Here is a 24,115-nt window from a genome sequence, read left to right on the forward strand (position 1 = left end):
CCAATTTTACAGCTGAGAAAACTGAGATTTAGAGAAGCCCATGCTTGGCTAAATTCAGACAGAGCATAATCCTACCCCACCCTACCCTCTTGGACCTCACAGTTTGGTGGGGGTAGGACACTCAGAACTGGTTATATCTCAGTAGGGGAAGGAGTGGGGGCGGCGGCACCAGGAGATGGAGGCTGAGGGAGCCCAGGAGGTGACCTTGTAACCGGGTCCTGAAGGCCGAGCAGGATTTTGGCATGTAGTGTAGGTGGGGGAGACTTTTGGCTAAGGCCAATTCTGGGTGCAGCAGTGGGGGGGCTAGTTTGTTAAAGATGGCAAGTGGCTGGTGTTTGAGTTAGGGGAGCAGGCGGGAGGGGGAAGGGAGAGGCAGGAGACAATCTTGAAAGCTAACACATGGTAGTTGCTCAATGAGTGTTGGTGGAATGAGCCCCAGTCACATTTGGGTCTTCACCTGTGGGTAGTAGGGAGCCATCGATGATCCTTGAGTGACAGAATCCAAGCTGTGTTGGGGAGAGGGAGACCTCGGGGAGACAGAGCAAACCAAAATCAAACCTGTTGGTGTAGGGCCGATTCCAACTCATGGTGACCCCATGTGTTACCAAGTAATTAGAACTGTGCTCCATAGGATTTTCTTGGCTGTAATCTTTACAGAAGCAGGTCACCAGGCCTTTCTCCCTCAGCACCACTGTGTAGGTTTAAACAGCCAGCCTTTAGGTGAGCAGGTGATCACAAACCACTTGTGCTACCTAGGGACCCTAGAGGGGCAGAGGCAGGGCCTTAATCAGCCTCACCCACCCCACTCCCTAGCTCCTGGAGGCTCCCTCCCTGTCCTCAGGGAGTAGCCTTCTGCCCTTCCTAAAGCCTGAGCCCCCAAGAGCCCACTTTACTCATCCTGGCCATGGAAGGTAACGGCCCATGCCTGGGGTCTCACATGCTCCTGCCTCCAAGAGGACTGACACCTGGGGGTCAGGTCAGTTAAGCACACCCCAAGACCCGCGTGGGTCACTTCCCCACTGCTGGAACCCATTTGCCTCTCCTCTGCTCCAGGAGCCTCCCCACCATCCCAGCCATACCCTTGGAAGTGGCCTTGGGACAGCTATGAAGGTAGCTTTGTGGGTTGGGGGATATAAGAGCTTGCAGCCTTTTTCTCTCATCCTCCCAACAACCCTTCAAAGGAGAAATTCATGGTCTCACTTTTCCAGATGAGCAAGCTGCAGCTCTGAAAGGTAAATTCACTCACCCAAGGCCACACAGCCCAGCCCATGGTAGAGCCACATTCAGACTTGACTCCAGCAGCCCCCAGAACCGTGGTCTTGGCCAAGCCCAGGTCTGTGGGCTGACCCAGGCTGGCTGCATCAGCATCACTGGAAGCTTGTTAAAATTTCAAATTCCCAGACGCCAACAGCCAGCCTGTCCCCAAGATTCTAATTCTTCCAGTCCCCTGGGGTTAAAGGACAGCCAGGATAGGTATTTTTAAAAGGTGCCCAAGCCCATTGTGATGCGTAGCTTGGCTGCTACCCTGAGCTACCACCAAATGATGTGAAAAAAAAACATCACAAATGATGGGGAGAAAAAAAACAAAGAGTGGAAGGAACACACTAAAATCCTGGCAGTGGTCACGAGGAGTGGGGAGACTATGGGGACAAGCTGATTATTTTGAACTTATATTTCTCTTCGACTTTTCTACAGTTTCCAAATGGTCTTTAATGAGCACGCATTGCTTTTATAATGAAAAAAAATAGATAACAGAGCATGTGGATGGGAGCAGTTTGGAGAGGAGTGAGAATCAGAACTGGAGTTATGTTCACACAGACCTGGGCTGGCTGCCCAGCTCCATCCTTTCCCAGCTACTGGGACCTTGGGCAGGGCATCTGATCTCCTGCATCTCAGTTTTCACATCTGTAAAGTGGGGATAAAAAACCTTCAATGTTTTGCTGGGAATATTAAATAGGCTAATTCCCCAGAGCCAAGATTTTTTCTTCCTCCCTCTCCAGTACCTTTCTTTCCCTGGCAACAGTGTCTCTTACATTGGATGCCTCAGATGGTACAAATGATTAATGTGCTTGGCTGCTAACCCAGAGGTTGCAGGATCGAGTCCACCCAGAGGCACCTTGGGAGAAAGGACTGGTGATTTGCTTCTAAAAAAATCAGGCACTGAAAACCCCTACAGGGCACAGTTCTACACTGAGTCACATGGGGTCGCCATGAGTGGGAGTCGACTCTGTGGCAACGGGTACTGGTTCTACCAATGCCCAGTCAGAGCCTCTTCCCCTGCTCTAGCTCAATCCCCCACAGAGCTTTGCAGGCTGCCTGAGCCAACCCCATTTTACAGATGAGGAGGCTGAGGCTCAGAGCCGCAGGACTCGGTTGCCGGCTCAGCTCCCAGCCATGGGGGTGGGGGGGTGCATGTGTTTGCTGCGCCTCGCTCTCCCTGTCGGAGCCTTGCTCAGTGTGTGAGGGGGCAGCAAGTCACCATCTGTGTTTTCCAATAAAAGAAAATGAAAATTGAAGCACATTAAAAATAGCTCAATTGGGATTCTGAGCGGGGCTCTGAGGCCTGCTGTGGCAGCAACGCCCAGCCTGGCACCTCCCCCTCCCAGCCTGGCACCGACACCATCGGGAGTCATCTGAGGCAAACATCTCCTAGGGGCTTATGGGAAGGGGCTGGAGCACAGGCAATGTTCCTGATAAGGTCTAAGGGGACCCCAATTCCAGCTTCCTAGCTCCCAGCTGCTTATGTACCAGGATCTTGGAGTTCCAGTGGAGACAGTGGAGATAAACTCAGAGACATATCCCTCCCCACTGGGCAGACCCTGGACCCACCCCCCTCACCGAGGACCCCAGGGCCCCCAGCTGAGCCCCTCTCTCAGCCGGTAGCTTCCTCTGTAAAACACAGACATTAATAGAGGCCACAGGAGTGGTACAAGAGTGGGCTTCCCAGCCTCAGCTCAGCCCCTTTCCAGCTGTGTGACCTAGGACAGCCCCTTTCCCCTTCTGAGCCTCCATGCCCTAGTTGGTTCTCATTATTGTTATTTTTCCCTGTGAAATGGGAATGGAATGACCCGAGCCATAGGAAGCCAGGGTGAGGTCCTATGGGCAAGGGTTTTGCAGGGGTTACAGCTGCTTACCAGCAGGAAAGTGGTGGGTATCTGTCCAGAGTCCCAGTTCCCTGAGCCTTTCTTTCTCCCCAGGGGGTCCAACCCTTGGCACAGTCCGGCACCTGGAACCGCAGCTACCGTTCAGACCCTCTGAGAGGCAGGCAAGAGTCACAATTCTTAACCCTGAAGCCCAGACTGCGGCAAAGCCAGGAGCAGAGAGTGGCCTCAGGTCACACAGCCAGGCCTGTAGCAATGGTCTACTGCCCGGCAGACCCAGTAGGATCCGAGTGGCCTTCAGTGGATGGGACTTCCAGGGAGGGCTGGAGCTGGACCTGTTCAAGCAGAAGCAAAGCCAGGCAGCCTCACTGGCCGAATGAGAGACACTAGAACCTAGTAGTGAAGATCACATCCTACTGGATGGCCTTGGGCAGGTTGCTGCACTTCTCTGAGACTCAGTTTCTTCATCTGTAAAATGGAGCTGATAATAGGCACTGCTGCATAGGACTTTGGGATGATTAGGTCCTGGGCAGGGCTTGGCACATGTAAGCACTACATACACAGTAGCCCCAAGAGTAGGCCACCACACCCTTCTTCCCCTCCTGTCTGAAGGAGAGACTGCTGCTGTGCCCACCAGTGACCAATCACAGCCCCAAGCCTCCCCTGGCAGGCACGTGGGCAGCAGGATGGATGGGAAGTGCCGGAGTGGACGGCTCTCCTCAACCTCAGTGCCAGGCCCTCTCCCACCAGCACCATCACCCTCTTAGCAGAGAGGCTGGGCTTTCTCAGCGGTGGAAAGTGAGGATGAGGGCTTCCTGAGGGTTGAGCAGTTGCTGGTGTGCAGGAGACGACGTCTTTGTTAAGGAGGGTGTATTAGTTTTCTGAGGGCAGTGGTGGTTCGGCAGCAGAGTTCTCACCTTCCATGCAGGATGCCTGGGTTTGATTCCCGGCTCGTGCATCTCATGTCAGTGGAGGCTTGCATGTTGCCGTGATGCTGAACAGGTTTCAGTGGAGCTTCCAGACTAAGATAGACTAGGAAGAAAGGCCTGGTGATCTACTGAAAATCAGCCAATGAAAACCTTATGGATCCCAACAGTTCCATCTGCAGCTGATCATGGGGATGGCGCAGGACCGGGCGGCATTTCATTTCGTTGTGCATGGGGTTGCCATGAGTTGGAGGCCAACTCTAAGTAGCTAACACTAGCTTCTTGTTGCCGCTATTACAAATTACCACAATCTCTGTAGCTTAAAACAACACAAATCTATTATCTCACAGTCTGGAAGCCAAAAGTTCGAAATGGGTTTCCCTGGGCTGAAATCAAGGCATCGCAGGGACACGCTCTCTCTGGAAGTCCTAAGGGAGAACCCATTTCCTTGCCTTTTCCAGCTTCTAGAGGACACCTGTATTACTTGGCTTGTGGCCCCTTCCTTCATCTTCAAAAAGCATCTCTGCGGCCCCTCTTCCGTCATTACATCTCTCTAACTCTGGCCCTCCTAGCTCCCTCTTTGAAGACCCTTGTGATTGGGCCCACTTGGATAATCCAGGATAATCTTCCCAGCTCAAGATTCTTTGCTTAATCGCATCTGCAGAGTCCCTTTTGTCATCTCAGGTAACATAGTCACAGGTTCTGGGGATTAGGGCATGGACATACTCAGTGGGGCCGGGTGGGGGGGCAGGGATTATTCTGTCTACCCCAGATAGGAAAGGCAGTCTGCCTTAGCCTTGACCAGAGGGGACTGGTTAATATTGATAATAATACCAATATCGTACCCCCCCCCCCATTAATGTCGTGTGCCTGCATGGTGCCAAGACGTGTAGAAATTTGAATGATTTAAAGAGAGTTGATGAGGAGCCCTGGTGGTGCAATGGTTGAGTGTTCGACTACTAACTGAAAGATTGGTGGTTTGAACCCACCAACTGCTCCAAGGAAGAAAAGACCTGGTGATTGATTTGCTCCAGTAAAGATTAAAAAAAAAAAAAAGTTGCCATCGAGTTGATTACAACTCATGGCAACCCTATAGGACAGAGTAGAACCGCCCCATACGTTTTCCAAGGAGCGCCTGGCGGATTTGAACTGCCAACCTTTTGGTTAGCAGCCGTAGCTCTTAACCACTACACCACCAGGGTTTCCAAAGCCTAGGAAATCCTATGGAGCAGTTCTCTGTCCTATAGGGTCGCTATGAGTCAAAATCATTTGACGGCACACAACGATGACAGTCAATATTTTACCGAGCACTTGCTATAGCCAGGCATTGGGCTAAGCATCTCACATGCATGATCTCATTCACTGTCACAACCATGGTCAAGGCGGATACTCATGTCATTCCCATTCTATAGCTGAGAAAATTGAGGGTCAGAAAGGGAAGGAAGTGACTTGCCGAGGTCCTGGGTTAGGAAGTGGGCTTTGAATCCTGATCTGACTGCTAATCTCGACCTCCTGTCTCAACCCCCACGGACACATCGCTTCCCTGGCAGTCAGACCCCATCTGGCTCTACCGCCAGGCTCTTGTCCTCCTGCCCCTGCTGTCCTGCTTCCCAGCATTTGCTCCACATTCCAATGACAGGTGTCAAAGCTGCTTGCTCAGGTGTGGCCCTCACCTGTCTGTGGGTTCCTCTGGGCAGGGGCTGTGGCTGGCTGGCCACACACTAGGTGCTCAGTGACAGAGTGTGTTAAAATCAGAGGAGACGAGGGGTAGAGAGGGGAATGGGTATATGTTAGTGTCCAGGTGGGGGTAGGGAGTAGGGGCAGGGACTCCGACAATCTGGCACCAGTTCTGGCCATACCACCAAGTGGCTGACATGCACCCTGGGCCCAGGCCTTCCTTTCTGAGGCTTATTGTCTGTGTAGTGGGGCTCCTGTCACATTCTGCCCCTGGCGGGCCAGTGTGGGGTCAGGGGAGGTCAGGGAGAACAAGCCCCAGTGCATTGAGAACCCCAAATTCATGCCTATGGTCCCCTTCACTCTCCTCTGCTCGAGCCCTGGCTCCATCTCTCTACCTCCCAGTGAACTTTCTGGGGCCCGTTTTCTAGTCTGTGCCACTCTGGGGTTTAAGCTCCACACTGGCTGCGGGTTTCGGTCCCTGCTGCCTCACCTTGGGACCTTGGACCCCTCCCCGGGCTGCCTCGCTCTTGCTGTCATGCTGCCCCTGGCCTCAGCCCATGGTCTGACCACTCCAGACCTCTGCAGGACTGACGAGGAGCCCTCCCCTGTCTAGGGTGGGGGCAGAGGGAGGTGAGGCCCAGACATGGAAGGGTATCCCCCCGGCAGGAGCACACGCCATCCTTGCTCATTCAGTGACAGGCTCAGGGAGGATCCTTAGCAACTCCACCAGGGTCTTCCCGCCTCCCCAGAGAGCTCAGCCGGAGCCAGCGGGAAATGGGACAGATAATTGCAACTTTAAATAAGGCCAAGTTAATGCTCCCTGCCAGGCCCAGCACGGGGGACTCTCTGAGCTTGAAGGGAGGCAGTAGGGAGCCCCAGATGTTGCTTAGAATCCCAGCGCTACCCCTGGCTCCCTGGTGACCCCAAGCAAGTCACTGCCTGTCCCTGAACCTTGGTTTCCTCATCTGTTAAACGGGGACCAAATGGCAGTATCTATGAAAAGTAGTTAGCGCAATGCCTGACACATACTAGGTGCTCATAGCAGCACATAATAGGTATTCAGTATCTAGAAGCTGTTGTTGTTAGGTGCCGTCGAGTTGATTTTGACTCATAGCGGCCCCATGTGACACAATGGAACTGCTACATAGGGTTTGCTAGGCTGTAATCTTTACAGGATCAGATCGCCAGGTCTTTCTCCCACGGAGCCACTGGTGAGTTCAAACCGCCAACCTTTCGGTTAGCAGCCGAGCTCTTAACCACTGTACCACCAGGTCTCCTTATCTAGAAGTTAGAATTAAGATTATTATCCCTGTTCAAATGCAGCTGCCCATCCCACCCCACCCCAGAGATTTCTCCGGGAACTGTTCTCAGTCTTGTTGGCCTCCAGGTGACTGATCATTGTGGTACTAACCTCTCCTGAGCTAAGCCGGTCATGCAAGGCCTTGTGCTCAGAGCCTGGCATCTATACCTGTGAGTAGATCTTGTTTACTGTGCCCATTTCCCAGATGAGCTCACTGAGGTTGCAGTCCAGGAGTGGGTGGAGGGAAGAGAGGGGCAGTAGGGAAGGAGTCAGAGCCCCCATCAGTCAGCAGGAGGGAAGGGGACACACCTTAACTCCGTCAGAGAAACATCCCATCCACCGGGGCACATGCCAGCACGGCAAGATGCTTGAGGTCTCAGATCCAATTTCCCAATTAGAGCAGGAATTCCTGAGCTTGCTCCCAGCGTCAGTAGGTCTGACGGGCCGGCTCCAGGCTGCCACCGCCGCCACCATGGAATTCCTGGCAAGGAGGAGCCCCAGTGCAGGGCGAGGGAGTCGAGGGCTGGCAGGGCAGGGAGCTGGGCCTGGGCCGTGGCCTGTGGTCCTGTGGCCTCTGGCTCGGGAAGGACCAGCTGGGTGTGCGGCCAGCAGCTTGAAAAGGTTGCTCGTTGGCTCAGCTCTGAGGCTGGGCCAGACCCATCATGTTCGTGGGCTTAGCACAAGGCCACCTGCTCACCATTTGGCATGGCCTCTCCTCGTGGCTGTGTGGGAAGCTGTTTCCTGGCCACCCTGGACATCTAGGGCCCCCTCATCTCACTTAGCAGACCAGCATTGCAGGACCCCAGCCCAGTCCAAAACCAGGCTAGGAAAGGGGATCAGACACACTCTAGAGGGAGCACTGGAAGCCCAGAGAAGAAGAATCTCACCCAAGCCGGGGACGTAGGGGTGGTCAGAGAAGGATTCCTGGAAGCAGAGATGCCTGAGCTAAGTCTTAAAGGATACTTAGCAATTTTCCAAGTGAAGAAGGTAGACATTCCGGGCAGAGGAAGCAGCTTGTGCAGGGGCACGGCAGCAAAGGCGAGCCCAGCATGTTTAAGGAACTCGTTTTTCCTGCCTCCGGGCCTTCGCTCATGCCGATCTGCCTGCGTGCGGTGCCCCAGCCTTTTCAGGGAGGGCAGTCCAGCAGGGGTATGGACAAGAGCAAAGGCTTGGCAGTGGGAGACAGAGGGTATGGGCTCAGTCACAGAAGACTGGCCTCATGGGGTAGAAGGAGCTACAATCGGAGGCAGAGCCAGACCAGCCCACAGAAGGCCTTGAATGTCAAACTGGCCTTGATGGTCCCACAAGGCCAGTGATAAAGCTATCTCCTCCTACCCTTTCAGCACTGCGTCAGGTTCCTGGGCTGGAACCCTGTAAAATCATAGTTGAGGAAGAAGGGTCTTACCCTCCCGGGATTACAGCCCACCTCCCCTCAGAAGCCCTTCGTGATTTCGTGGAATGAGTCTCTCTAGCATAGGCAAGACATCTCTTCTACCACCTTCCCTCCGCCTGAAGCCTGAAGAGCTATTGCACGTGATGTGATTGTCAGGGCCCACTTCAGCCACTTCTCAGAGAATGCAAGGACGTCCACAAGTTGTGGTGAAAAGAGCCCCAGAGTGGGAGTCAGACAACCTTGGCCCCTGTGCATTCCCACTCCCTCCTCTGAGACTCTGGACCCCAAAAGGCTCCTTGGGGTTGTGGAAGGAGTTTGGGGCAGATGGTCCAGAAATCAAATTCTGCCTTCCCCACAAATTTGCAGTGGGACCTGAGTCTCCTAACTTGTCCTTACTGAGCCTTGCTTTGCTTATCTGCAAAATGGGGACAATGATACATCCCTTGAAGGGTTTGAGGAGATTTAGATGAACTCCGAGGACATTGGCTGTTCTGTGGTAGAATTCTCGCCCTCCACATGGAGGCCTGTGTTCCATTCCTGGCCCATAGACCTCACACGCACCCACCACCTGTCTGTCCGTGGAGGCTTGGTGTTGCTGTGATGCTGAACAGGTTTCAGAGGAGCTTCCAAACTAAGATGAACTAGGAAGAATTCCTGGTGATTTACTTTCAAAAATCAGCCATTGGAATTCTATGAATCACAGTGGCCTGATCCGTAACCGATCGTGGGGATGACACAGGACAGGGCAGGATCTCATCCTGTTGTGCATGGGTCGCCATGAGTCAGATACCACCCTGCTTGGCACAATGCCTAGCATATAGTAGGTGTTCATTAAACAGTAACCATGACAATGGAGATGCTGGTGGTGATGATGGGATTCCCTTACCTCCTGGCCGGCCTTCTCCTCCTTGCAGCTAGCTCCCCCAGTGTTTTCTCCATCCCAAGGGCCCCCCTCATTTAAGTTCTTGCCCCATTCTCAGGCCCTCCCCGCTGTCATTAACCCTTCCATGCCCACCACGTCAGGAGCCCTGCCAGTTCATGTCAGAAGCTCTCAGGCCTGGCTCATGCCTGGCGTCACCTCCCAGGGTATCAGGGTTGGTGGGGAACAAACAGTCACTGGTGATGAAGATGTGGGGGCTCTGAGCAGGAAGAAGATGATGGAAACTGCTGGGCAACCCTCCTGTGAAACATTGATACACGGGAAAACGTCCCAGCAGAGCCATGCCTGCTTAACCGCCTGAGATGCCAGGCGCGGCTGGCATGTGAGCCTGGAGAGTGAGGGGGAGCAGGCAGAGTCATGCTGAGCAGAGATGGTACCCTGGAGTGTCACTGCGCCCACACTGCTGAGGGCCTCCGCAGAGGCGAGGCTGGAGGGGAGCTTTAACTTGAGAGGAATGCAACCATTTTGGAAACATCTTCTCCTCCGAGGCAGCAGCCACTCCCCGAACAAGCAACGGCTTTGGAGCCATCACCCCTAGGGTGGGATCTTTGTTCTGCTCCGGACCAACTGTGTGGCCTGGGACAGTCGCCTGCACCTCTGTGATCCCCAGGCCCCAATTCCCTTATCAATTGTTGTTAGGTGCCATCGAGTAGACTTTTGACTCATAAAGACCCCATGTAACAGAATAGAACTGTCCCATAGGATTTTTTAGGCTATAATCTTTATGGGAGCATACCACCAGCTCTTTCTCCCACGGAGCCTCTGCGTGGGTTTGAGTCGCCCACCTTTCAGTTAGCAAACAAGTACTTAACCTATGCACCACCAGGCCTCCTTCCTTATCAACTACATGAGATCAATTACATGAGAGAATGTAGTGACAGCTAAGTCAAGCCACTCCCCCTCAATGGCTCCCTGCTACCCTCAGGATGAAGTCTTAGCCCGTTATCCTGTCATTTGAGACTCTTTGTGATGTCTGGAGTTCTCTTTCTTCCAGCCTTGACTTCACTCTCATTGCAGCTCTTAGAAGTGACCATGCTCATTCGCTCCTCCCAGCCGTTGTGGAAGCTGTTCCCTCTGCCTGGAACACAATTTCCCCTTCTGTGTTCTTCCCCTTTCCCCTCCTTCCTTTTGCCTATTTCTCACTCAGTATCTGGGGTTCGAGTGAGGATCGCCGTTTGGAAACCCTCTTCTGATCCCCAAGCAGGGTTAAGGGCCCTCCTTTGCTATGAGATTATGTCTGTTTATGTCTGGGACTCCCCATTCAGACTGTGTAACAGGGGGCCCTGATGAGAATGGAGCTGAGCCCATGCTGAAGTTCACATTCACTAGGCCCTAGAGGGGTGGGGAGGAGAGAGGATGGACTTGGGCCACATCCATGCCCAGTGTGAGGTGGGAAGCCAGGTCAACAGGCCAAGTGGAGCCCCGGTGAAATGGGCTGTCTGGAGGAAGATTTGGAGAGAGCAGGACAGAACCTGAGATACCTGCCTAAAGAAGGAGCCAAATCTGAGAGTCGAATGTTGAGCCTGGAAAGTCCTTGGGGGTTGGGATCTAGCCTTTAGATGTTTTTAGGGCACTGGTGGCCTTGGCTAGGGTGGAGGCCATTAAATGTTTAGGGTTTACTCCAATTCAGCAAGTTCCTCGAAGTCAGAGACAGTATCTATTATTGATTCTTCAGTACCTAGCATGGGCCTGGCACATAGTAGGTGTTCAGTAAATTCAGGCTAGCTGGATGAGAGGAATGGATGGATAGATGGTAGTGGATATATAGATGTATAAGTGATTGCGGTGAATGGATGGATAAATGAGTGGGCAGGGAATAGCAAATTGGAAAGAAGAAAGGAAAAGAGGGAAGAAGGAAGAGGCAAAGGAGGAAGGGAGGTTGGTTCAGTGAGAAGACAGATCATTAGATGAATGATACTAAGTGAGCTGCTAGATGTATGTGTGAGTGGAAGAATGAATGGTGGGTTATTGGGTGAGTGGAAAGGTAAACAGATGGATGGAGTAAGTGAGAGGGTGACTGGAAGAATGAGTGGGTGGATGGATGGATGGCAGATGGTAGAATGGTTTTGTAAATGGTTGCTTAGATTGGGTGGTTCAGTGGATGAAAGGGTGTGAGGATGGGAGGAACATGGATGGATGGGGTGTATGGATTGTTGGATAAGTGAATCTACAGATGGAAAGGTGGGTAGATAGGTGTGGAGGTGGGTGAATAGGTAGATGGGTAGGTTAGTGGATGCCAGGATAGTTTCATGGAGATTGCAAGGATTGGATGGTTAGAAAGGTGGATGGATGGACAGACGGATGGGTGGACGGATGGATGGGTGGACTGGTGGGTGGGTGGACGGGTGGGTGGATGGGTGGGTGGATGGACCGATGGATGGGTATGTGGGTCAATGGGTGAATGAAGGAGTAAAATTTTTATGTGGCTAAATGTCTGACATCTTGTCCAGAAGCAGAGGGGTGGCCTGGGTTCTGGGATTTGAGTTAATCGTCCATCACTGGGGGAAACTAGTGCCAATTAGGCAAATAGATCCAGTCTCAGCAGGTCCTGCAGCAGGCTTGCTAATTGACTTCAACCTCACAGACCCAGCTTAGACTTATAATGGCCTGTGTCTTATTGTTTGCAATTTACACTCCACTCACATTGAAAAAGGATTTGGGGCAACTTATAATAGCACACCTACATGCAACAGGACAGTTAAAAAAAAAAGTGAGAAAGAGAGAGGCCACACAGCAGAGTAGTTAAAAGAGTACCTGGTTCAACTCTTGAATCTGCCACTTACTAGCTGTGTGACATTGGACAGGTTGGTTAACCTCTCTGAACCCCATTTTCCCCCACCTGTCAAAGGAAAAGGAGGGAGGGAAGGGCAAAGGGAGGCTGGTTAATGGGAAGATGGATGGATAGATACCTAAGTGGGATGCTGGATATGTGAGTGGGTGGATGAATGGATGGTGGATTATTGGGGAAGTGGAATAGTGGACAGACGGATGAGGTAAGTGAGAGGGTGAATGGATAGATGGATGGATGGATGGATGCGTGGGTGGATGGATGGATGGATGGATGGATGGATGGATGGATGGATGGATGGATGGATGGATGGATGGATGGACGGATCGATGGATGGATGGATGGATTGGATGGATGGATTGGATGGATGGGTAAATGGGGGCAGTAATAATTCTATCACATCATGGTTGTAAGCATTAAAGGAAATAATATATGTGACAACTCAGTGCAGTGGCTGACACAAAGGAAGCACTCAGTGAATTATATAGTGTATGCAGCCATCATGATACCAGTGACCATATCTCCTGAAGGAAAAACCCAGACACCCAGACTGATGGTGTAAACAGGAAAGACCATGTGAGGTCTGAGTTGTTAGAGTTCAATGTCATGAAGTTAATTTTGACTCATAGCAATAGGCCTGAGTAACTGGGGATGTGGTGTGGGACTTGGGGTGGTTTTAAGAGAGAAGCTACTGGGCTACCACGGTGAACCAGACAACCCTGCCCACAAGGCACTTACAGTGCAGTTGAGAGACTGATGTATAAAAGGCAATTTCAGGGCAGGATAACAAATGTTATGATGGGAGACAGACATAGGTCTATGGGAGTCCAGGTGCCAGGGTCATCGGGAAAGGCTTCTCAGAGGAGGCAACATTTGAGACAGAGCTTAAAGGGTGTGTTTGTGTGTCCTAGGCAGGTCAAGGGGCAAGGAGCTTTGCAGGAATAAGGAACAACACCTTGAGTGCAACATCACAGAGTGGGAGCTTTGTGCAGTGGACAGAGGGGAGATGGCCAGATATTTAGCAACCACTCAGTAGGGATGCCTCTGTAAACAACTAGGGGTCCAGGCCTCCTGACTCCCTTAGCCAACCTGAGCGGGGTCCCAGCTCTGCCACACCTTGTTAAGTGACTACTCCTCTGCACTTCCCTCTCCTTTTCTTTAAAATGGCCGTGACAATTATTCCTGCCCCACTGGATAACTGTTAGGCTCTCATGAGACGATGGAGAAAGGTATTTGGCACATAGTAGGTGCTCAGTAAAAGCTAGCTGACATTATGATATTTTTATTACTGGCTTACTGGAGTGTGTCAAGGTCTGTGGAATCATTTAAGTAAAAAGCAAAAAAAAAAAAAAAAACTATTACCATCAAGTCAATTCCAACTCCTAGCTACTCTATAGGACAGAGTAGAACTGCCCCATAGGGATTCCAAGGCTGTAATCTTTACAGAAGCAGACTGCCTCATCTTTCTCCTGCAGAGCAACTGGTGGGTTTGACCCACCGACATTTAAGTTAGCAGCCAAACACTTTTAACCACTACGCCACCAGGGCTCCTATTTAAGTAAAAGGGCTTGGGGACCTGCTTAACCTCTGCAAAGGACAGGATGATGGATGGGGGTCTGGGAAGGGGTTGCTAGGGTCTGGGTGGGCGGTAAATGAACACCAGGGCTCTTGATGGAGGAGGGAAAGAAGGGAGGCAGGGACAGGAATGGCCCTGTACACATAAGAGATCCTTTAGTTCTTGTGACAGCCCCGAGGACACCTGTGACTGGTCTCAGTTTAGGCACAAGGAAACCGAAGCTCCGAGAGGTTAGTGACTTGCCCAAAGTCACACAGCGAGTCAGAAATGGAACCCAGGCCTATTGCCTCCAACCTTCCCTATGTACAAGGCTGCCTCTTGGGGTCAGCATGTGCCCAGTGATTTTTAATTCTTAAAGCCTTAATGGGCTTAATCCAACCAAACCATTGCTGTCGAGTTGATTCTGACTCATAGTGACCCTATAGGACAAGGTAGAACTACCCCATAGGCTTTCCAAGGAGTGGCTGGTAGATTCAAACTGCCAACCTTTTGATTAGCAGCCAAGCTCTTAACCACTGTGCCACCAGGGCTCCAGTGGGCTTTGAAAATTAAAAATCACTGGGCAAATGCTGACTGCAAGAGGCTAGAGGCAATAGGCCTGGATTCCATTTCTGACTCGCTGTGTGACCTTGGGCAAGTCACCTAACCTCTCAGAGCTTCAGTTACCTTGTGTCTAAACTGAGACTAGTCACAGGCGTCCCCGGGGCTGTCGTGAGAACTAAAGGCTCTCTTTTTGATACAGGGCTGTTCCCGTCCCTGCCTCCCTTCTTTCCTTCCCCATCAAGAGCCCTGGTGTTCATTTACCGCCCACCCCACCCCTAGCAACCCCTTCCCAGACCCCCATCCATCATCCTGTCCTTTGCGGAGGTTAAGTGGGTCCCCAAGCAGCGAATCCAAACTCTCCTGAAGCCCTGGCCGCACAATGCAGCCCGCTGTTAGCAAGCAGCCCGGCTGGCCCTGAGGATTGGGTTTCCGCCGGGGCGGCCGGCGCTGGCGGATGCCCAGGCCAGAGGCAGGCAGGCGGGGACAGAATGGAGGAGCCAGCGTCGCGGGAACCCCTCCGCCCCGGCCTGAGAAAACATGAGCAGACTCCAGACAGGCAACCGAGGCAGGCAGAGCAGGGCCTCCGAGCGGCAGGAGGACAAGGAAGAGTATGTGCTGCGAGAGACCTCGGCAGAAGGATTTCACATTATCTGGGTCCCCTTTCCATGAGACTGAGGGCCGAGCAGGGGGCCAAGCTGGAAAAACAACATGCTGCCTGTTGGCTAGTTTCACTTTAGAATATCCAGGCTTCTGGGAGCCACCCAGGCCTCTCTGGCATCAGTACCCTGACTCCACTCACCTTGCTGGTGGACTCACTTTGGCCGGTAGACCTGAAGCCCTGTCAGGCTCCGATTCTCACTGTGGTTTCAGAGGAGAGGCCTCAGGAAACCCATTCAAGCTGACCTGGGTTCCAGCCCCAGCTCTGGTTCTTTCCAGCAGTGTGACTTTGGGCAAGTCTCTTAGCTTATCTGGGCTCAGTTTCCACATCTGTACAATGGGGATAGCTGTCCCAGTTTTGCAGGGTGTGCTAGAAGGATTTAGCTTGGTGGCTTCTGGGATCAGACCAAGGGGGTCAGATGCTGCCCTTCCCTTTACTGGATGCATAGGCTTGGCCTTGGTTGAGCCCTTGGTCTCTCCGAGCCTCGGTTTCCTCATAAAGTTGATCTGGGATGTCAATGAGACAATGTTGATTAAGTCTTTGCCCATAGTCAGTCTTCACAATGTCAGCGATTGTCACCATTGCCTTTGTGTGGACAAGCCTCTGTAAGTTATGAAAACCCTTTGCACCTAACGCCTCCTTGGGTCCTCAGAGCAACCCTGTGAGGTGCTCAGATCAAGGATTTTGTCATGCCCGTTTTAGAGATGATGAAACTGAGGCTCAGAAAGGTGAAGTGACTTTTCCAAGTCACCCAGCTTGTCAGTGGCCTTGCACTTTGTCTTCTGATTCCTGACTGTTGCCTCCTTTTGGAATTCCTACTCTAGGACGTGGAAAGAGTGCTCTGACTCCCAGCTGTTGATTGGCCAGGTCAGGCCCCAGACTCTGGCTGGCATCTCACCTAGGCCGTGGTATAGTGGATGGGCCTGGGTTCAAGTCACCTCAGCCCCACTAGCCTTGGGAAGGGAACAGCACAAGCTGCTGGGAAAGGTCCAGTGTGGCATCTGCTGCTTGGGTCACCCGCCAGGCTGATTTGCTGCCTGGAATGTGAGCCGCTGGCCAGGCTGGGGACAGAGACCCCCAGGAGGAGATCGAACCCGTCCATCTTCAGCTTGAATCCCCAGCTAGCTCCCAGCTCTGGCTTAATTTCTTCTGCCAGACCATTCTGTGGCCCAACAATTCTCAGGACAAGCATGCCACTACCTTCCTCAGGAATCGTCCATGGCTCCCCATTGCCTATGGGACAAGATCCAAACTCCTTAGCTGCACAGCCGAGGCCTACACATTCTGGCTTCATCCTGGTCTTACCATAACCTTCCATGAAATGTTTTGCTCCAACCACATGGGACAGAAGCTCCAGCATGGTGCAGTGGTTAAGATCATGGGCTTTAGTGTCAGACGGACACAGCTACACCTCTCTCTGGCCATGGAAACTTTGAACAACCTATTCAAACTTTAGTTTTTCCAACTGTAAAGGGGATAACAAAGTATCTACTTTATAAACAGTTATGATGAAATGAAACAATGAATGCTAAACACTTATCCCAGAGCTTACCACTGAGAACTAGTCAGCTGCTTTTACTGTTGCCCAAACTGCCCCTAAAATTTCCTTCCTCTGCACCTTTTGTTCTGCTGTGCCTTCTGTGTGGTACGCCCTTCCCCTCTTCTCCCAGCTCAAATGCCGCCTCTTCTGAGACGCCTTTCCTGATTCCCTGGTCAAAGCGAATCCCTTCTTCCTTAGGGTTTCCTGGCTTCCAACCTGGACCAGCCGTCTCACCCTGCCTCTCCCTGCAGTATGTTCACATGTTGCACTGTCTGGAACTCCTTGAGGGAAAGGACCCTGCTGGTCTGTTTCTGCATCTGCAGCTCCCAGCACAGGGCCTGGCACACATTAGATGGAGTATATGTTCACTGAATGACCGTGACCTTGTTACTTAAGCCAGCCAGAGAGAGGGGTGATCAGAGATGACTGCCAGGAAGAAGGGGACTTTGAGCCAAGTCTTGAAAGAGAAGTTAGTCAGGCTAGCAAAGCAAGAAGGGCCAGGCATTCCAGGCAGAAAAATCTGGAAGGGTCAAGCCACCAAGACTCAAGGAAACATACTGACTTTTGCAAGCAGAAGGAAATATAGGGTGGCAGGACAAAGAAAGCGGCTGGAAAGTAATGGAGCCGGTACACTCAGCAGGGCCTTGAATGCTTCACTGAGGCACTGGACTTGATCCCACAGGCAGTGGGAGCCCTGAAGGATATTAAGCTCAGCTAAGACACACTTAGACATGAGCTTTAGAAAGATCACCCGGTTGCTGTGTGGAGACTAAATGCACCTACTATGTGCCAAGTCCAGTTCTGGGGATACAATGGTGAACCAGACAGACACAGAGCTCTAGTCCAGGGGGCAGAACAGACAGTAAACTAGCCTTCCCTATCCCTGGAATGAAGGTCCTGGGAGATATCAGATCAATAGGACTCACTTACATGGTGTCACTTTAATTCTTACAATAACCCATTTTGTGGATGCAGCAATTGAGGCCGAGAAAAAAATTGGTTTGCCTGCAGTCACACTACGAAGTGTCAGAGACAAAGTTCTAGCCTGGTCAGTCTGTGCCCCATCTCCCTGCTGCCCTTGGCTCCCTCTCCTCCTGTCCTCCAGGCCTACACAGAGAGACAGAATAAGCACACACACACAAGCCATGGTGATTTTTTATTTTATTTTGTGTTGTCTGTTTTGTAAGGCTATAGCTGTGGCACTAAAAATAACACAGATAAGAAATAAGACAAATGTGCATTCAAATCTCAGTCCTTCCTGCCTGTGTGCCCTTGTGCAGATTGTTTTGCCTCTCTGGTCTCAATTTTCTCATCTGTAAAATGGGGATAATAACATTACGTACAGGGAGCCCTGGTGGCACATATGGGGAAGGGCTTGGCTGCTAACAGAAAGGTTGTCAGTACCCAGCGGCTCCGCAGGCAAAAGACCTGGCAGTCTATTTCTGTCAATACTATAGCCAAGTAAACCCTATGGGGCAGTTGTACTCTGTCACATGGGGTCACTTTGGATCGGAATCAACTCGACAATAACTAAAAACAACAGTATTTACAGGTTGTCATGGCCCGAAATGACGTTTAGAGAGCCCAGCCCCAAAACCTGCCACATAATAGATGCTGAGTAAGAATTCTCTCCTCATGCTTTGGAGCGCTCACATACTGTCAGGAGTGCACACACATAGGAAAAAAAAAAAAAGGAGTTCTGGCCCAAAAGCGGGTCAGGCAGAGCTGACCAGAGGAGAGGTGTGAGGAGCAGGGGCAACCACATGGCCCATCCTGATAGCAAGGGGCGGTGGTAGTGTCTGCATGGGCCCTGCACAGCCACTTTCCTGTCAGCCAACACTAACGACTTCAGTGTGTCTCCCCTTTTAGCTCAAATATTTCTGAAATGCACACTGCTCATTCACACGTAGCCAGAGGGGCTGGCGGCCTCCCCAGCCCATGCAACAGGGCCCCCTGATTGCTTTCTTCTGTGCAGTCTCCAGAAAGGAGAGGGGGTGCCAGTGCAGCGGGGCTGGGGCCAAAGCCGCTCCCACAGCCCGAGTCCTGTTTTCTCACTGAGGAAGCTGCTTGGCCTGGCTGGAGGCCCCAGTCGGGCCTTCGCTTGGAGGCTGAGAATCTGTGTGGCCTGGGTTTCCTCATCTGTCCACTGGGATTTTTTTAATGGGCACTTTTAGGGCAGCCAGGACCTGGGAACTAGACACTTCCAGAGGGCTGGCTGTAGCGGTGGCCCCAGAGGCAGGTGGAGTGACACTGTTAGGCAGGGCACAGGTAAGTGGTACCAGGGAGGCTGGCAACAAAGTGGGCAAAGAGGCATGGCCCACCAAGGGGGACTGGGACAGCTGCCAGCCTTTCATGAGCGACCACTGCTTACCCTTTGCAGGCTCAGCTCTCCCCTCTCACCACTCCCCACCCCACCCTTCACCCACTACTTAATCCCATAAGCCATACTATTGCTCCTCACCATGCCTCGGCCCAGGAGTCCCTGGGTGGCACAAACAGCTAAGCACTCAACTACTAGCTGAAAAGTTGGCCATTGGGACCCACCCAGAGAACCTCGGAAGACAGGCCTGGTGATCTGCTTCTGAAAGACCACAGCCTTGAAAATCCTATGGAGCAGTTCTACTCTGCACACTTGGAGTTGCCGTGAGTCAGAGCCGACTGGATGGCAGCTAACCACAACGACCTGCCTTTGACCACGAGGTCCCCACTGCCTAGAATGCTCTCACCCCTCATTGACCCCCTCCTAATTCATTCTTTAAGCCTTCATTTGAGTGTCACTGCCTCCAAGATGCCTTCCCTAAACTTAGGATCCTCTTCCTCGCCTTCCACACCCAGTTGCCATAATCCACGGTACCCCTTGCCCATCTCCTAGCAGCATTTGTCATATCGTATGGTGATTAATTATCTATGTACAGTGACAATAGCTTCCCCTGCATGAGGGATTGTCACTGTCACAGTGGGGATGGGGTTGGGGACATCTCAGCACATCAGAGGCAGCTCAGTGGAGCCTGGTGGCTCCCAAAATGTGGGAAGTGAAATGATAGTTCATTATTATTAAAAGATAGTCGCAGGCGAACATTTTTAATTGTCTTGTGTTTGTATTTCCCATCTTTTCATGGCAAGCGATATTGGTTCTCCATTTATAATAATGATTACTTTTTCCTCTTTAAAAAAATGTACTTCACAAGAAAGAAGACTCAAATGGAAGAAAAGTAATAACTAAATGGTAGTACGAGCTGAATGTTGACTACATGAAAGGCTCTAGCTTGGGTAGCCTTGGTGGAGCAGACAGGTTGCATGCATTCAAGTCCTGCAGACCAGGGGGAATTCATCCTTTGGCTGAAGACCTACTATGTGCCAAGCTTTGTGCTGGCCCTTGGGGGCCCCAGAACCAGGACCCAACGCCTGCCCTTCAGGGGACCACAGATCATTGGAAGAGAATGGCAAACAGGAACAGTTACCACCCAGGGCATCTGCATGCCAGGACATCTAGAAACACCAGCAACTGGCTACATTATCAGAGCTGTGGGGGCTGTGTGGATTCAGGAGGACTTTGCAGAGGAGGTGACCTGAGTTGAGACTTCGCAAATGAGGAGAATTAGGGCAGGGCAGGAGGGGGAGAAGGTCAGAAGGAACAATCTGCAGCTGGAGCACAGCCTGTGAATGGAGTAGCTGTGTGACTTTGGGTAAGTTACTGAGCCTTTGGAAGCCTCAGTTTTCCCATCTCTGAAATGGGACAATATCAACTACCTCTTGGCATTGTTGTGAGAATGTTGGTAAGATCATCTGGTTCCTAATAAAGGGTCAGTGCACATGCGTTCTCCCTCTTTATAGATTTTCAGGGTGATAGGATTAGAGGGGAGATATCTGGGGTGTCATGGAGATGAGGAAGGAAGTGCTGATCGTGGAAACAAGTCTTGGCTTCCTGAACCCACCCAGGTCCCTGAAGCAAGAAATACTAACTCCACTTTCCCCGGGGAACTTAACTTGACTTCTGTGCTTGGTTTGAGAAGAACAAAGAAGAAACTCAGGGCATACCAGGAAAGCAGCTTCAGATGGACCGGGAAGGGCTCCTTGGGGGCCTGCAGCCTTCGAGTGCAGAGTCTGATGTTTGTCAGATGTTGGCAGGCGTGATCTACAGGCTGGGGGAGCCGGGTGGCCTAAGCTGGAGCCTCTTCACTTTCAGGGGCCACCTAATGAGCCCAAAGGAAATGGCGTGTGTGCAGGCCCTGGGTCGGCAAGCAAGCACCACGCTCGATCTGAAAGTAATAATTGCCACTTCCTGAGGCTCTACTTTGCGCTGGGCCCCAAGCTAATACACTTCACGTCTCAATTAGTCCTCACATCCACACTTGGAAGGTAGTAATATGGCCATTTCCAGATGAGAAAACTGAGGCTTAGAAAGATTACCTGTCTGAGGTTTCAAGGCAAGTAGATGACAGGGCTTGAGTTAGAATCAAGGTTTCTCAGGAGCCCCCAGATGATGCAAACAATTAACACACTTGGCTGCTACCCAGAAGGTTGTAGGTTCAAGTCTCTTCAGAGGCACCTCAGAAGAAAGGCCTGGCAACCTACTTCCAAAAAATCTGCCATTGAAAACCATATGAAACAGTTCTATTTCTGACACACATGGGGTTGCTGTGCACCAGAATCAACTCAATAGCAACTGGGTTTCCCACATCCCAGCCCCTGGTCCACCTGCTCTGCTAATCTGCCTTTTTTGCAGCCAGTAAGTAGAGAAAAGCGTCAAAATTTGAAAGCATAAGGCCAAGGGGAATTTGAGGAGAGAGAACACATGTGTTCTCACCTACCGTAGCCCAGAGGGATAACAGCTCTCACTGCCCAGTTTCTAGGCAGAGCCCAGGACTGGCATGGTGAGAAGGGGCAGAGGAGCCCCATCTTTCCAAGGCCATCTGCAGACTGCTCATTTCCTCTTAGCCCCTTCCTTTCTGTGAGCCAGGGGTCCTTGAGTGGTGCAAGTAGTCAATGAACTTGGCTGCTAACCAAAAAATGAGAGGTTTAGGTCCACCCAGAGATGCCTCAGAAGAAAAGCCTGGTGATCTACTTCTAAAAAATCAGCCGTTGAAAACTCTATGGTGCACAGTTCTACTCTCACCCACCTGGGGTCGCCATGAGTCGGAATTGACTCAATGGTAACTGGTTAACTGGAGTGTGAACCAGCCAGTCCCTTTACTTCCAGTCCTGAGATCTTCCCCTTCTTGTTCCCTACCCAGCGTGTGTTTGGGCCATGAATTCCTAATGAACATGGCCAGATATGGTGGAAGATAGAGGCGGGTAGTGGAACCCCCAGCCTGAGCTTCTTGCGAGCCGAAGGTGTAAGGCCCAGCATTTACTGTATGACTTTTGGTAAGTCCTCTGCCTTCTCTGGGCCCGTGTTTCCATTTGTACAATGAGGATGTCCTTCTCTGGACCATGGAATCCTCTAGTGCTTGGCCTCTGGGTCAGCCCAGGAGTCCAGCCAAGGGGTGGGGCCTCCTGCTTGGCGGGCTTTCTCCCCCACGGATCCTTTTCTCCTCCCAAGCAGAGTCTCCCCTCTCCCTTGTTCCACGCAGCTCCCAGCAGCTGTTTCTCGAGCCCAGGCAGAGAGCCCGGCTTGGCACATCTCTGGCTGAGGCCAATGAGAGAAAACAGGTTAAAAGTTCATCCCTTGTTCTCTCCAGGAAGAAAAATCTGTAGCATTCCAAGTGTGAAAAGGACCCCTTTTTTCAGCTCCAAAGCAGCATAATAGAACTTCCCTCCAATTTGCCATCAAAAAGATGCCCTTGGCATTGGGCTCCACTGTCCCTGGCACACACACCCCTGTCCCGGCCCCCAGTGCAAAGGGACACAGTGACCACAAACACGAGCCACAGGCGGTCCTGGGGAAGCCTCACATCCTCTTGTCAGATCACAGGTCTGACTGGGGTTGCCCCTGGTCCAATGCTTCCTCCCATCCGCCCTCTATCCCCACTGCCCCTGCCCTAGGTCAAGTGTTGGTAGCCCCCCTATGGACCTTCACAGCAGCCTGGGCATTGGGCACCCTGCCCCACTCTCATCACCGTAGTTCATTCAGCCCAGGCCATCAAACTCTTTTAAAATACCTAGAAGTTTACAGGACTGGAGGCAGGAGACCTGGAGCTCCCTTTCTGCCGCCAACTCCCATGTGATCTTTAGGAAGTAATTTCTCCTCACTGTGCCTCAGTTGCTTTATCTCCAAAATGAAGCGGTTGGGCTGAACCAGGAGTAGCATCTCAAATCAGAATTAGTTTTCCGGAGCCCAGTACTGAGAAGCGTTGTATGGCCACAGAGTGGAGGGATTGATTAGTGATGTCTGCCCTGGCACAGAACGCCTCTCTTCTGCTCTCCCTGAGCTGCGTGGTGTGGAAGGTCCTGTCCAGGTATGACCTTCTAAGTCTCTGTGCCTGCTTTCATGCATCACCTGCCCTGTGGGAGCAAGTCCAAACTTCTCTGCCTACTTTTCCCATAACCCCAGAAAAACCAAACTTGTTGCCGTCAAGTCTATTCCAACTCAGAGCAACCCTATAGGACAGAGTAGAACTGCCCCATAGAGTTTCCAAGGAGCACCTGATGGGTTAGAACTGCCGGCCTTTTGGTTAGCAGCCGTAGCACTCAACCACTATACCACCAGGGTTTCCACTTCTCCCATAGTTATTTGTATTCATACCTCATTTCCACTACCAGCCTGTGAATTGCTCAGTAGTAGGGTTTTGCTATTCACCGTTTTCTCCCTCAGGGTGCTCAGCATAGTGCCTGGTACGTAATGGGCATCAGGATAGGATGTATTTGTTGAATGAACAAATTTGTTGGATATGTTGAATATTTTCTTGAAAGGGATAGATTTAAGTCCTTTTCATGCAATGCAATTCGATTCAAAAAATGTTTTGAAGCCCCTGTAGCAGGGAAAGGGTAGAAGGAAGAAGGGACCCTGAGCCTGACTGGGCAGTGAATGGCATCCCCCTGACCCTGTACGTCCACTTGTCCCTTCCTTCCAGCCACCAGAACTGAGGGGAGGTCAGTGGACCCTGGCTGGTCCAAGAAGCTGGTCTGAGTCTCCCAAACCCCCAGGGGCCTAGCCACACTGGGGCCAGAGCTCACACTCAACACCCGTCTTCCCCAGGGCCCTACTCAGGGGGCAGAGTCAGCTGAGCCCTGGAAGAAGGTCCCAGGAATGGGGACCCAATGGAGGACTCCAGGTTCCTGGGCCAGCTGGATGGAAGGGTGGCCCCTCTAGGGACAGTGCTACTGTTTTTCAGAATTTGATGCAAGCCGAAAAGCACACAGATACCCAAAGTTTGCCATAAAATTTTAAGAGTTTCAAAGTTTATTAAGAAAATATTCTGCATCCTACTTTGATGAGTGGCGTCTTGGGTCTTAAAAGCTTGAGAGCAGCCATCTAAGATACATCAATTGGTCCCAACCCACTTGGAGCAAAGAAGAATGAAGAACACCAAAAACCCAAGGAAGATATTAGCCCAGGAGTCAAAAGGGCCACATAAACCAGAGACTCCATCAGCCTGAGACAGGAAGAACTAGATGGTGCCCTGCTACCAATGACCGCCCTGATCAGGAACACAACAGAGAGTCCGTGACAGAGCAGGAGAAAACTGTGATGCAGAACTCAAATTCCAGACTTAATGGTCTGACTGAGACTG

General features: G+C 51.6%; 1 protein-coding gene across 2 annotated transcripts in view; it reads left to right on the plus strand.

Moving 5' to 3' along the window:
* EPHB2 (EPH receptor B2) overlaps positions 1 to 24,115 on the plus strand; it is a 228,142-nt gene that overhangs the window by 57,740 nt on the left and 146,287 nt on the right. The window lies entirely within an intron of this gene.

This window comes from Elephas maximus, chromosome 3 (assembly GCF_024166365.1).
Source record: "Elephas maximus indicus isolate mEleMax1 chromosome 3, mEleMax1 primary haplotype, whole genome shotgun sequence".
Taxonomy (NCBI): domain Eukaryota; kingdom Metazoa; phylum Chordata; class Mammalia; order Proboscidea; family Elephantidae; genus Elephas; species Elephas maximus.